Source organism: Carassius auratus, unplaced genomic scaffold, assembly GCF_003368295.1.
Source record: "Carassius auratus strain Wakin unplaced genomic scaffold, ASM336829v1 scaf_tig00217199, whole genome shotgun sequence".
NCBI classification, from domain to species: Eukaryota; Metazoa; Chordata; class Actinopteri; order Cypriniformes; family Cyprinidae; genus Carassius; species Carassius auratus.
The window spans coordinates 23,683-36,439 of record NW_020528939.1 but is presented as its reverse complement, the minus strand read 5'-3'; the positions used below and the strand labels follow the sequence as shown (position 1 = coordinate 36,439).

Here is a 12,757-nt window from a genome sequence, read left to right as displayed (position 1 = left end):
GGTCATATATACGGAGCCTTTTTTTATATAGATATATAGACAAAAAATTTATGTAATGTATGTGTGTGTGTATAAATGTATATATTTCATCAGCCTTTAATCCAATTTATGTAATTTATTATAAAACCCTGTCTGTTTATTTAAGTAACAAATATAGGTGTCATGCCATAACATATTTTTAATACGACTGACTTTATTTTAAATGTGAATTTAACATTGAAAGTTAATGTGATATAAATATTGCTACTAATCTTTCATTGTTCAGAAAGAGAGCAAATAACATTTACATTATTAAACATAATTTTCACTGACAGTCTAGATTTCATTCACTCTCAGAAACTACCATTAAAATCACTGAAACTGTTAACACTGTGAAATCAATATCTTAATTATAGATTCGTACACACATCTGCACTTTGTTGTTTCTGACGAGAGAATTCGGCAGAAAGAGGTATTCAGTAAGTGAGCGAGTGAAGGAAGCACCGGCATTTCAGCGATGACTCATCGGAACACCTCTGATTGGCCATTGCATTCAAAAGCTCAACAGAACCGTGTGTGATTGGTTAATGCGCAGCGCTGTAAAAACGCGTCTGTCTCTGGCTCAGCGCCAGCAAGCGATCACAGATCTGAATTTAGCAGCTGATGATATGACTTGCTGAACGTACTCGCACTGGTGTGATTGTATTAAAATTAATAAAATCTTAATCGGCTATTCTTTGTCTTTTGGAAGCTGCATTCAACCTGTTATAAGCCACACACGTACAACAAACTAATGTCACAGTGGTATTGTGTACTGTAATCGAATGTAGCCCAAGTTATTACCTGTTAAACAGTAGACAGCACACGCGTTCATCTAATAAGGATCTCCATCGCAAGCAAAGAATAGCCTTTGCAGATTAGCTTTCAATTCATAGCAGTTCCATAGCCCCGTTTTCAACGCTGCTAATATTCTTAAACGTTACAACTCTGAGTGAACCGCTTCAGAGCTCAGCGGAGTCAGCGCGTGCAGCATGGAACTGAACGACTCAATCAAACTGATTCATGAACCAATTCACTCGTTTGCCAATTGGTTTGATCAAGCCTTTGAACAGAGTTGACTCAAAAGAATGAATCATTCGCGAATGGGCATCGCTCATTGTCCAGAGAAAAGTAGACGGCGCGTTTGGAATAAACTGAAGCATTTATTGCATTAAGATAAAGTAACGAGAGGGGCGTCGCCCACAGTAACGAAGTAAAAGTACAGATTTTTCCCAAAAAATGTACTCAAGTAAGAGTATAAAGTACCCATCTTTAAATATACTCCGAAAAGTATTCGTTACCCCGAAAAATTACTCAAGTAAATGTAACGAAGTAAATGTAACTGGTTACTACCCACCTCTGCCAAAAACACACTTCTTTTGTGACATTTCGCGACGCTCTCGCTCTGATCAGTGAAGTCTGTTGTGCTCTCTCTGCTCTGCTATACGGGAGCGGCGCGCTCTTCCGGCAGACGTGCCCTCAGGACCCATATAAGGAAATTCCGCTCCATCTAACGTCACACAGAGCCATACTCGAAAAAAAACTTTCTGAAACTTGTGACAAAGAGGTATTTTTGGAACAGAAATACTCCTTCAAATGTACAACTTAATTTTTGAAACTTTGTCCATGTTTAGCATGGGAATCCAACTCTTTAACAGTGTAAAAAACTCAGAATGCATGAAATAGCATTTCACCCCCCCTTTAAGATATTTATGATGAAATCTGAGAGATATCTAACCCTGCATAGACAGCAACACAACTTACACGTTCAAGGCCCAGAGAGGAAGTAAATGTGTGCTTTTTGTGTTCAAAGAAAACAAAAGTAACAAAAAAGTAAAGACTATATTTAACACTTTCTTCTCTTCTGTGTCAGTCCTTGACGCATGTTCAAGAGAGTACCGTGACCACCTTGTGACATCTTACTAATTTTAAATAACGATAACTAAATTAGCATCCACATCAACCCACAATAGTTTTCTGTTTGCTATTAGCACACACTGCAGATTTTTCTTTAAATGCTCAGGCTCTTTAAAGCTGGATGGATTCTGATTGGTTGTTTTTATCATTATGTTTTTATCGTTCATCAGACGGAAAAATAGCAATGGAAAAGCACTTCCAAAAATGTAATTGTCATTATCATTACAGTTGTTGTGTGAACCTAACCATTTTCATATATTTATAATTTTTATTAATTTCAGTTTTTTTTACTTATATAATTATTGTTATTGTCTTTGGTGTGAATGGACATTAAGGGGTCAATAACACAGAACACGTTTTTATATTTAAAAACACGATGTAATGAAAAAAACACAAAGTTTAAGTACTTGAGTTACTGTAACATTGTAATGTGACAAACGCTACATTGCTATTTTTGTTGCAAGATAATTTTACAACAACTAATATATATATATATATATATATATATATATAAAGTTAATTGCTGCTGTTATGAATCGCTTATGTGAATTCTACGTTTTTTTTGTATTAAGTGTGCGTTTATTTGTTAAAGTTAATGGAATCTGAGTTTTAACAGCAATGTTGGAGTAACAGTATGGATGTAAAATGGAAAACCGCTGTATGTGTGAATGACAGATGTTGTAAATCTAGCTAACTTTACTGGGGTTTTGTGTGCAAAGTTTGCAGTGTTTGCATTGCAGTCATCTTTTTTTAATATATTTATGTAGCTAACTACTTTTTAAAAGGCTAGCTGTGCAATATGAGTAGCATGCAGTTTGGTTATCCTAACAATGGCGGTCAGTGGGCGGAGCAGAATGGAATGTTTCCGGAATCTTCCGGAATCTTCATCTGATGACTGCGTGTCAATGGAGGTTGCAGGGAGATCTGAACAGAATAATCATGCCACATTTTAACTGTTGTGATAATTCATTTGTCTATTTTGTTTCCTTTTTTTTTCCTGTTTGTGTCAACACAATGCAATAGAGCTCGAAAGTAAGTCTTCGCCTCACCTTTAGATACAGATCTGTTGTGTGCATGCAAATGAGTTTGTATTTCTATCTAATAAGCAGAAGAAAATGTGCACACCCTGATTTGATAAGTGAAATTCATTCTTTAAAAACTTTGTAAATATTTTTTCCTATCAAGCATGATTTAAAGTGTCCACATACTTCATTATTTTTTTTCATTACAATAAATTACCTTAACAAATGGAGTGCAAGAAACAATCAAGGACATTAAATGTAGCTTTTTGACTTTTAAACACAGTTGCTCATTAAATAAATCACATGAAACTTATCCAGAACATCAAGCTTTTTCACCCCAAAATCAAAAGAAATAAATTTGAATTTATATATTGTTTTAATAGCTTTTTTTATTTTGTTTTTGCCTTTATTACAGTAGGATAGATCAGAACAGACAGCGGGAAAGGTCCTCGAGTTGTTCTGCTGTGTGGTGAACTCATGACACTCATAAAGCAGCAGTGCCCTATGTCTGTGCTATCAACACTGACTTTATTTTTTATTTTTTTTATTAGTGCAGTTAAAGTCAAGCACATTTCCACCAGTTCTCAGTACTATAGTGCCAAAAACTCATTCTTATGATATCTATAAATATGAAGTATTTACACGTCATCACAGTATTTGTGTGTGTATATTTTAATATGTAACGTTTAAAATATGAAGTTTTTATATATTGTGATTATATTTGATGTGCTGACTTTAATTAAATTAAGAAGAAAAAAATCACATTAGAGCAACTTTTGATTATTAATCAGAATATTTCTTTATATATTAAATAAAATAAATGCAGAGATGTGTGGGGATCAGTTGTGCTGGTTTATGATTAAAATAATGTCAGACTGCATATCACACTCTGAAAGCTAAATTAGGTTTTTTTTTATTATTATTTTTCATTCATTTTTATTTTAATACATTTTCATTTATTTCTAATATTTATTTTCTTTTGATTTTGAGCTGAAATGTGTCCCAGCTGCACCGTCCTAAAACCAGCGAAAAACAAACAAACTGAAACCAACTATACATGACCCTTTTATCCAATGAATTTCAGTTATCAGTGATAGAGGGTGTTTTCTTTCCATTGCTGCATGAATGTGATTATTTGAGACGTTTAATCAGACAGCCACTGATTAAAAACTAATACTTTGCTTCCATGAGTCAAACGATGACCGTTCCTGAACTCTTTCATTTACTTCCAGTCTCTCAGCTCTATTTCATCTTTGCATCTTTGGGCTCATGGAATCCGAGTTTCTCCTGAAACAACATTTGTCTCTGCATATCCCTCCTTCCCCCACCACCACCCCTTCATTTCCCACTGGATGACCGGTAACGGTGTAGTCACGATGCGAATCGCCCCGGCTGTAATGGACGTTACCCCACATCTTCAGCTCAGCATGCTGAAAGATTTCCTTTGAGTGTATGCAGCGAGGCAAACGGGTGTAACGTTTGCTTCAGCTGCTAGGAACAATTAGATAGTTTCACTGCAGCCCGGACCAGCATGTGGTAAATCAGGCTGACTGCAAGAAATCACACGCAGCTCGATGCCTCGGTGTGGGATTGTACGAGCGAGCAAGAGCTCTCAGACGCTAAGGTCAGCAGGTGCCCGAGGGAGCCTCTGGATGACTTTTATCCCAAAAATGCACTGCTTCTTTGCCCCAGCAGGAGCTAATGTTCACCACACACGTCTCAGGGAACAGAAGGAGCCTTGTGAATGAAGCTCGGTTAAAGTGAAGTGTGTAGGCTAGAGCTTTTTCTCTAATATACTCGTGATGAGAAAACTGGATGCTTGCCAAATGCACGGCTGTGCTTTAGCAGTGGCACAATAGATGCAGAAATGTGATGCAAGCTCCAAAGATAAATTAGATTGAGTTATATATGCTTTGAAAAGCTTTTCATGTCTTTAATGGTCAGATATAGTTCCTCTCTCTAAACGCTATCGGTCATCCAACTGTAAAATGAATTTAATGGAGCCATTCTCTCAGGACATACTTATTGTAAAACAATATTTCAACATTAGGAATTAAAAAGCAATTATATCTGTCTACATGAAGTGCCTGGCATTTGCTGTGGGGATGTCCTGGTCATATTTCATTACAAAAAAAAAAAAAAAAAAACCTTAACTGAAAAAGTAAATTATGTTTCACTTAAAGAAAATTCTTATTGTTTAAGGACCATTAAGATTTGGACAATTTTTCCCCCCATGACAATTAAACATTTATTTCTGTTATTCTCATAACTATAATGGGACAAAAACAATGACTTAATGAATTTAAACATACTAATAATAATAATTGTATTTATTGATTTATTTATTGAACAATTTATTTATATTATAGAAATATTTGAATGTAACTAAGCAAAAATGTTGTATAATGTACATTCTATTTTGTTTACATGCGCTGTTTACATTATAAAATATTTGAATATAATATACAGGTATATATTTGAATATTCCTATAAACGAAACTATTATATTTAAAGCTATTTATATCTCAGAATAATGGGAATTATTATTTTAAAAAGTATATAATGGAATTTATTACAGTACGTTTTCCTTCACACAAATGTTATATTGTGAAATGACGAGCATAAAAAAGTCAACAAGATTATTTTAAGAGAATCGCTGTTTCTGTTTTATTATAAAATATCTAATATACATTTAAAAATTAATGTAAAAAATTAATATATTCCACATAATAAAACGCATTTTAAAAAGCTTTATAGTTGAAATGAAATAAGGGGTTTTACAGTAATGAGAAATAGAGGGTGAATAGTGCAATTGTTAAAATGTCAATCCAAACAATGCTAATGGTCCCAAAAGTTAATTTTCTGTATATTTTTCTGGCTTCGTTATAAAATCTGACCTGGACATGTTTGTGTGTGATTGATCCAGTAGTCTGTGGACAGACTCTGCTCTCAGTTTTCTGTTCTGCTGTGTGCTGCTCTTGTGCGCGCTCTGGTGGTTGGACGCAGAATTGCATCTTACCTGACGGAAATTGCTACATCTGGGCCAATCAGCATCCAGTCCCCTGAGGCCCCCATAGTGTCTGTTCCCTGATCTGTGTCATCAAACTCTCAGAGTGTAATTAGGGAGTTTAACTCGACACTTAATGCCTCCGTCTCCACACAATGAATTGCTAAATGTTGCTCCTTCTCAGCAATGATTACAAATATCTCCGGCTGTGATTCAATCCCTTTCCCCAGAACAGATTACAGCTTTCTTGAGTATCTCCCTCGTGAGTCAGGAAACATACTGAAAGCAAACCGCAATTTATGTGTGATACCTGCACACGTCCCGCAGGAGAGCTTTTTACAGTGCTCTTGAGAACGAGAGAAGAAAACACTTAATGTATAGTGAAGATAAGTAGTTCCTGAGAAACCTAATTAGATGGAGGAGATGAATAATTAATGCTAGCAGTATGGATTTGAGTGAGAAGGTTGGTTTACAAAGCTGTGTGATGTAGTATTCAACTCTCAGAGGCCATTTATCTCAGCTTCCTTACAGTAAACGGTGATCTGTTTCAAATACAATGAAACCGGTGTCATAGTCGTTGTTTTAAAAGGATGTTCCAGGCTCAAAACAAATTAAACTCTTATGGACATGCTGTGAAGTTTCAAAAAATAAAATAAATAAATAAAAAATAGCCTGTCCCATTTACAGCTGTACACTTACATTGGAAGTCTATCGGGAAAATCATTCAGGAGGGTTAAAAAGCAAAATGTCGAGCTCGTATTTTTGTTAAAGCACTACATTTTTCTTTTAAAAAAATAAAATAAAAAATAAAACAGTTCAGTTAGTTGCCAAAGCAATATACCTCATTTTTATGTAGTTTATCTTGATGTAATAAAATTACTAAAATTTTAAAATAATAATAATAATGAAAAATGTATAGACACAAAAATGCAACAAAATTAATAAAACTAAAACATTTCAATGAAAACAGAAATATAAAAATAAAAACTAATTCAAAAATATAACACATTAAACACATTAAAAATATAATGGTATCTGATTTTTACTATAATAATTGATAACGCTTCATAGAAGTGTTAAATCTCTGAATTATGTGGGTTTATGTATACATTTTTATTCTTGCAATTTAACAAAAGATAATGTCCTTATTTGTAAGTCACATAAAATAAACGTAAAACATTTTAAATTTCATATTTCATACCCATACAAACATTATTTGAACATTACTGTGTTCAGTGGTTGTACATACTCATGAAATATTGGATATAACTGCATACACAAAGGTTAGTAAGCAGTTTTACTAGTGACTGTAAAGTTACATGTTTGTGTAGGTATACCTTATAAATGCGTTTATATACAGTGTATATTTTAACATTTGAACCCTGGCCTTATAGACTTCTACCACAAGTATATTACTGTAAACACAATCATGCCCCCCCCCCCCCAGATTTCAAAATAAGCTCTCAATATCCTCTTAGAGCCAGAAGAGACTGACCTGTCATGTAAATGTTGTACCCTCTGTAGCTTTTAGGGAAGGTATCTAATATATCATCAATTCCTCACTAATAACTAGACAATCTCTCATCACAGCCTCAGGTGTACATTTGTATGCATCAATAAGGTCATTATATTTTCATAATTTTCATCAGATGTTGATAAAGCATTGCTTTGTGTGGAAAATAATATCCCTAAGAAAAGAAGTGCCCACAGCCTCTTCCCACTGACGTTTTGACTTGCATGCGCCTCAGTCCTCCTTCAATCCCTGCATTCTCTCCTCATGTCTTGTGCATGTCCTAGGAGTGCTTCCGAAATGTGTGGCTTGTGAATGGAGAACCTGTCAAAAGATTTTTGTACTGACCGCTTGCCACTACTGGGCTCTGAATGGTCTTGTGTTCAGATTAAGAAGTGTAAAAATGGAGCAACGCAAGCTGAATGACCAAGCTAACTCTCTAGTGGACCTTGCAAAGGTAAGATACCTTTGAGTGAATGTTTAAGTAATGCATGACAGAACTTTGGGGGTCTGTTTGTGTTTTGAATGAATGTTAATATATTGTAAGTCTACAGGTGTCAAATGAACAGACAAGATTTTATAAGTAGATTTTTTTTTTTATGTTTCGTATACAATATGGTTTCAGTATGTGGTACTAATCATTTGTTTCCATGCAAAGAGAAACTAAGCATATGGTTGATGTCAGTTAATTTATTATATTTGCTTTACGAATTGTCCTCATGTTCACTTTTGCTATTTATTTCCCTCTTGCTATGCACAATTCATCATGCTGCTTAATGGTCTGGAAAAGCTTTCATCTCTTTAGAAAAAAGAATAACTGATGGGATACCTGAGATTTTAAAATAGCCTGATTTATTTTAAACCCTTCATTGGCACTTCCCTCACGGCCATTTTTTAGACGGTCTAAAGAGCGAGCCTTGGGGAACACCAGGCACGCTGCCAGCCTGACTCTGCAAAAACCACAGCAACCTGGGAAAGGGATACACTCGAGATCTGATGAGTCAGCTGGAACAGCTTCTCGCACGAGTGCACACTCGCTCGCACCCCGGCGCTGTGACATTCAAACATCCGCAGTGGTCATATTCCAGCAACCTCTGTCGGGGCTTTGCTGTGAGAGTCATTAGTTAGTGTTACCCAATTACCCTCCTGTCCAGCACCTCCCAAAGAAACCAGAGAGGGTGACATTGAGGCGTAGTGTGATATGATATGACTCATACTGGTTTCAGTCTCCTTTTATTATTGCCGTAATTGCCGCTCACCATCAGAGGACGGTATAACATTAATCATGGCTGCAGCTGCTCCCAGTAGCAATGAATCCTATAATGCAGCTTAAAATAACTTAAGCAGCTGCAGTGCTTCTGCAATCTTCAGACAGCCCACGGGCCCTGATCTGGTGCGTCTGCATCTTTAGCCTCCGCACCTGTTATCCGTTTAATTTTTCAAGTTCTTTTCATTTTTAGAATAGTGATATTATTTGTAAGATTTTCGTCAGAAAGTTATAAAGACAGTTTTATCATATTTAGTAGTGTTTGCTAATGCAAGTGTCACTATTGCTCATACTTATGGTGAGGGATTTAAACAAACCTCTAAGCCAAAGTATTAAACCACATTGCATAACTCATCCGACACCCGACTAAAGATATGAAATATAGTTCAAATCATGTGACTTGTTAAGGGAAGGTGTGTAGCAGGAAGGAGCTGAGCCATTTCCAGAAACCAGAGTATCAGTGTTATTATCTTTTTAAATTAGTAAGCAACCATGAAGATTTCCTCAGCAACCACAAAATAATCTGCTTAAAAAATACTTTGAGTCCTCTTTAATAGAGATTGAATGATCGCTCAAATATTGTATAAGCTGATAATTATTATGAATGTTTATTAGTAAGCTACACATTTCTAATTTCTAACTTGGGAACACCCCCACCAAATGGTGCCATTTTTTGCTAAACCCCAAGCATTTCTGAGGTGCAGGGCCCCAAAATGATTTGACTGATATTTTTATAGTAATGCACACTTTTTTGTATTTTATTAACGATATTCATAGGATTGTGCATAACAACATAATATTTATTAAAACAATTTTTTTGACAATTAAAAAAAAACATACCAGTGCCAATAATCAGTTTGACATGTATTTTACCAATATTCACAAAAATCTGACAATTATAGACAAAATTGTGAATATCGGTAAAAGAAGTATCGGTCAAACCGATAATCGGTCTGTCCCAGTATCCATGTATAGCAACACCTTAACAATTCTGAGCAAATTACAAGCATTGTCTCGCAGTTGATAGTGAATTTGCAGTTGATAATGCTAAAATAAAAGTTTCTAGTGTCTTTTAATGTTTGTTAGGTGCACTGAGTTGCTTGTAACAAGATGTCTGAGTTTGAAGTTTGTGCACATGATGCAATGTCATGAAAGATTTTATATGTTGTTGGTACTGGGAATTTGAGATGTCTAAAAATATGGACGGTACACTTCATTTCTCATCAGGGCAATCCATCACCCGAGTGCTTTTTAGAGCACCTGCCACATGCAGCAGGGTTTGACATGTCCTTTGTGACATGACTGATTTTGTCATCTTTTAAAAACCTGATAACACAGTGCTAGGCTTACAAAACATGATAATTTACTAATCTCTGTTAATTATAACCTCTCCTTCACTTCGCCTCAGACTCAAAACGTCATGTACGACCTGGTCTCGGACCTGAACGAACGGGGCGAGGACATGGAGAAGAGGATCGCGCTGCTGGAGACAAAACTGGAGACGTTGCTCAGCAACTTACAGGCGCTTCCAGGCCTCATCAGTCAGGTGATCAGCCAGCAACACCGGGACTTCCTGGAGGTGCAACTCCAGCCGTACGACAAACACAACCACGAGCGCTCGCAGTCTGTCTCCCGGCGCCGATCGTCTTCCACCGCGCCGCCCACTTCCTCCGAGAGCAGCTAGAGCTGCCAGCCCAGCCGGCGTCTCCGGAGAAGACTTTCGCCATCATATGGCCAAGTTGCATTTTACTGTAAAGCCTTATGGTTTCAATAAAGTATTATCCAAATTCTGATGACACCATCAGAGGTTACTGGGGATAATGCGGTTGAAATGGAAACTTCCATACATATCTTCTCAAATTTGTTTTTTTACTTTAATAAATGATGCTGTTTCTCTGTTGAGAGGATCACAGAGAGACTTTTCTCAGTAACTAATGTTGGAAAGATATCAGGTGAGCAAGTCCTACCTTGGGACTTAATTCAGGAAAGCAATGTGACGACCTCAAATGGCACCGAATAGTGCCAGACTAGTGCTTCCAACTGAATTGTCTGTCTCTGCGTATGTGAATGAGATCTGACCTGTTCTTTGAATCAACAGGCTTTAATAACTCTTTATTGAGGAGCTAATAGCATGTCTGAACCCGAGACAGGGGCAGATGAGGAATGCCTCCCCTTCCTGTCCAAATAGCAAAAACCCTAGATTTAAACTTTGAAAGGAAAGCATATATCTTTTAGGTTAGGAAACGGCATCAGCTGTAGAGATCTTCTGTTGTTAGCCCTCTAAAAGTGACTATTCTGGGGGCCACGTTGCAAATAATTTACTCCTCTCGAAATGAATGCATCTGAATCTATACTTGCACTTTTTATCAATGCACTTCAATGCTTACTGACTATAATATGAATTTATGTTGCTCATTCAAATAGAAAGACACCTTTAGTCATAGGATAACGGCCAGAATGTACAAAGATAATGATTGTGTAGGCAACAGCAAGGGCAGCAAATGAGACCTCAACTGAAAGGACTGTGCTTACAATGTAGATGTTATTGTACCAACGTCTCCATTAGTTCCAACAGCAATTGACGTATCTTTATGGTGTAGCTGAGGGGAAACTCTCTCGGTTTACTGTGTGCTTTATGCTTAAACTGTCTTCAAAACGAGACGAGATCTACCGGATGCTGTTTATTGACGTAGATATGTTTAAGAGCAGCAACAACAATCTTGTATATGTTTGGAAATGCCTATTTTTGTATTTCAATGGGGACAAGCACACCTCCAAATGCGTATGTCTTTCTCAAAGGATGTGTGGTAAAGAACTGTAGTCGAGTGTGGAAGTGGAATGTAGAACCAAAGCTTTTCAAAATGGGCAGAAAGTAGGGAAACGGATGGTACTTTGGAAGATCTTACTAGTAAACCATACTATTTACTGTAATGGATTTCTCTGGGATGGTCCTGTGAATTCAGCCTGTTTTCTGGTGTTAAAGGTCAAACAACTCCACAGCACAAATCTAAATAAAGAAGTCTCATGCTTATTGTCCGATCAATCGGTCTCACGCCTTTCAGAATGTAAACACAAATGTCTGTCTGATGCAAAGAATTGATTACCAAAAAACTATTTATTGTAGGAGATATTATGACAGGTTCACCATACTTTACTATCATTTATTGATAGCATGTTATTGATAGATCTGTGCACTTTAGATTCTAAAGATATACAGTATGATGGGTTAATGTTGGATATATTGGTGCATTTCATGACCTGGCCCAGCAACAACACATCCCAGGGTTACAGAACCTAATGAAACAATGGTGGATCCAGCAATTTCACCAACATAGAAACTATGAGTGATTAAATACTGTATGCAAAATGAATATAAACAATAAAATGAAACTATTTAACAGAAAATCTAGTGTGGCGTTTCAGTATGGATGTTTTATGTTTAATGCAGTGGTGAGTTGTGTTAGCTTTGAGGTTTCCTACATAACAGTTAGCTGTAAAATGTACTACTCACATTGTACTCTGGGGTGGATACAGTTTTTGTCCGATCAAATGTATTTTTTGCTTAACATAGTATTTACATGGAAGTGCTAAGGTGTCATTTATATTTTACATTTGCGTACACTCGAAACAATAAGTATGAAACATTTGACATTATATTAATATATTATAATGCAATAAAAAAAAATTTGTGATTCATCATCTACAATGAGAATAAAAAACTGAAGGGCACCCTCATGTCTGATCTATAACAAATTCAGTTCAGGTTTTGAAATCACCATAACAACTAAATAAATATTTGTAATTTTCAAAATGAAAAAAGTACATTTCTAATTTATTGATAAACCTGAAAAGGTGCATTTTTTTTAGCTTGCACATACAACAAACAGTTTTCTCGACGGCTCTGCTGCGACTAACTAAATAGTTCCGCCCCAAACCCCAAGCTATTGGTTGAGTGGCGCCTCCAAGTTATATGATTGGCTAACAAGCACAGTCCCCGATCACTTGTTGTTTTCTTT

General features: G+C 36.2%; 1 pseudogene; it reads left to right on the top strand.

Annotated features, from left to right (window-relative positions):
• LOC113100231 (small conductance calcium-activated potassium channel protein 2-like) overlaps window positions 1–12,119 on the top strand; it is a 39,624-nt pseudogene extending 27,505 nt beyond the window's left edge.
• The last annotated feature ends 638 nt before the right edge of the window (window positions 12,120–12,757 follow it).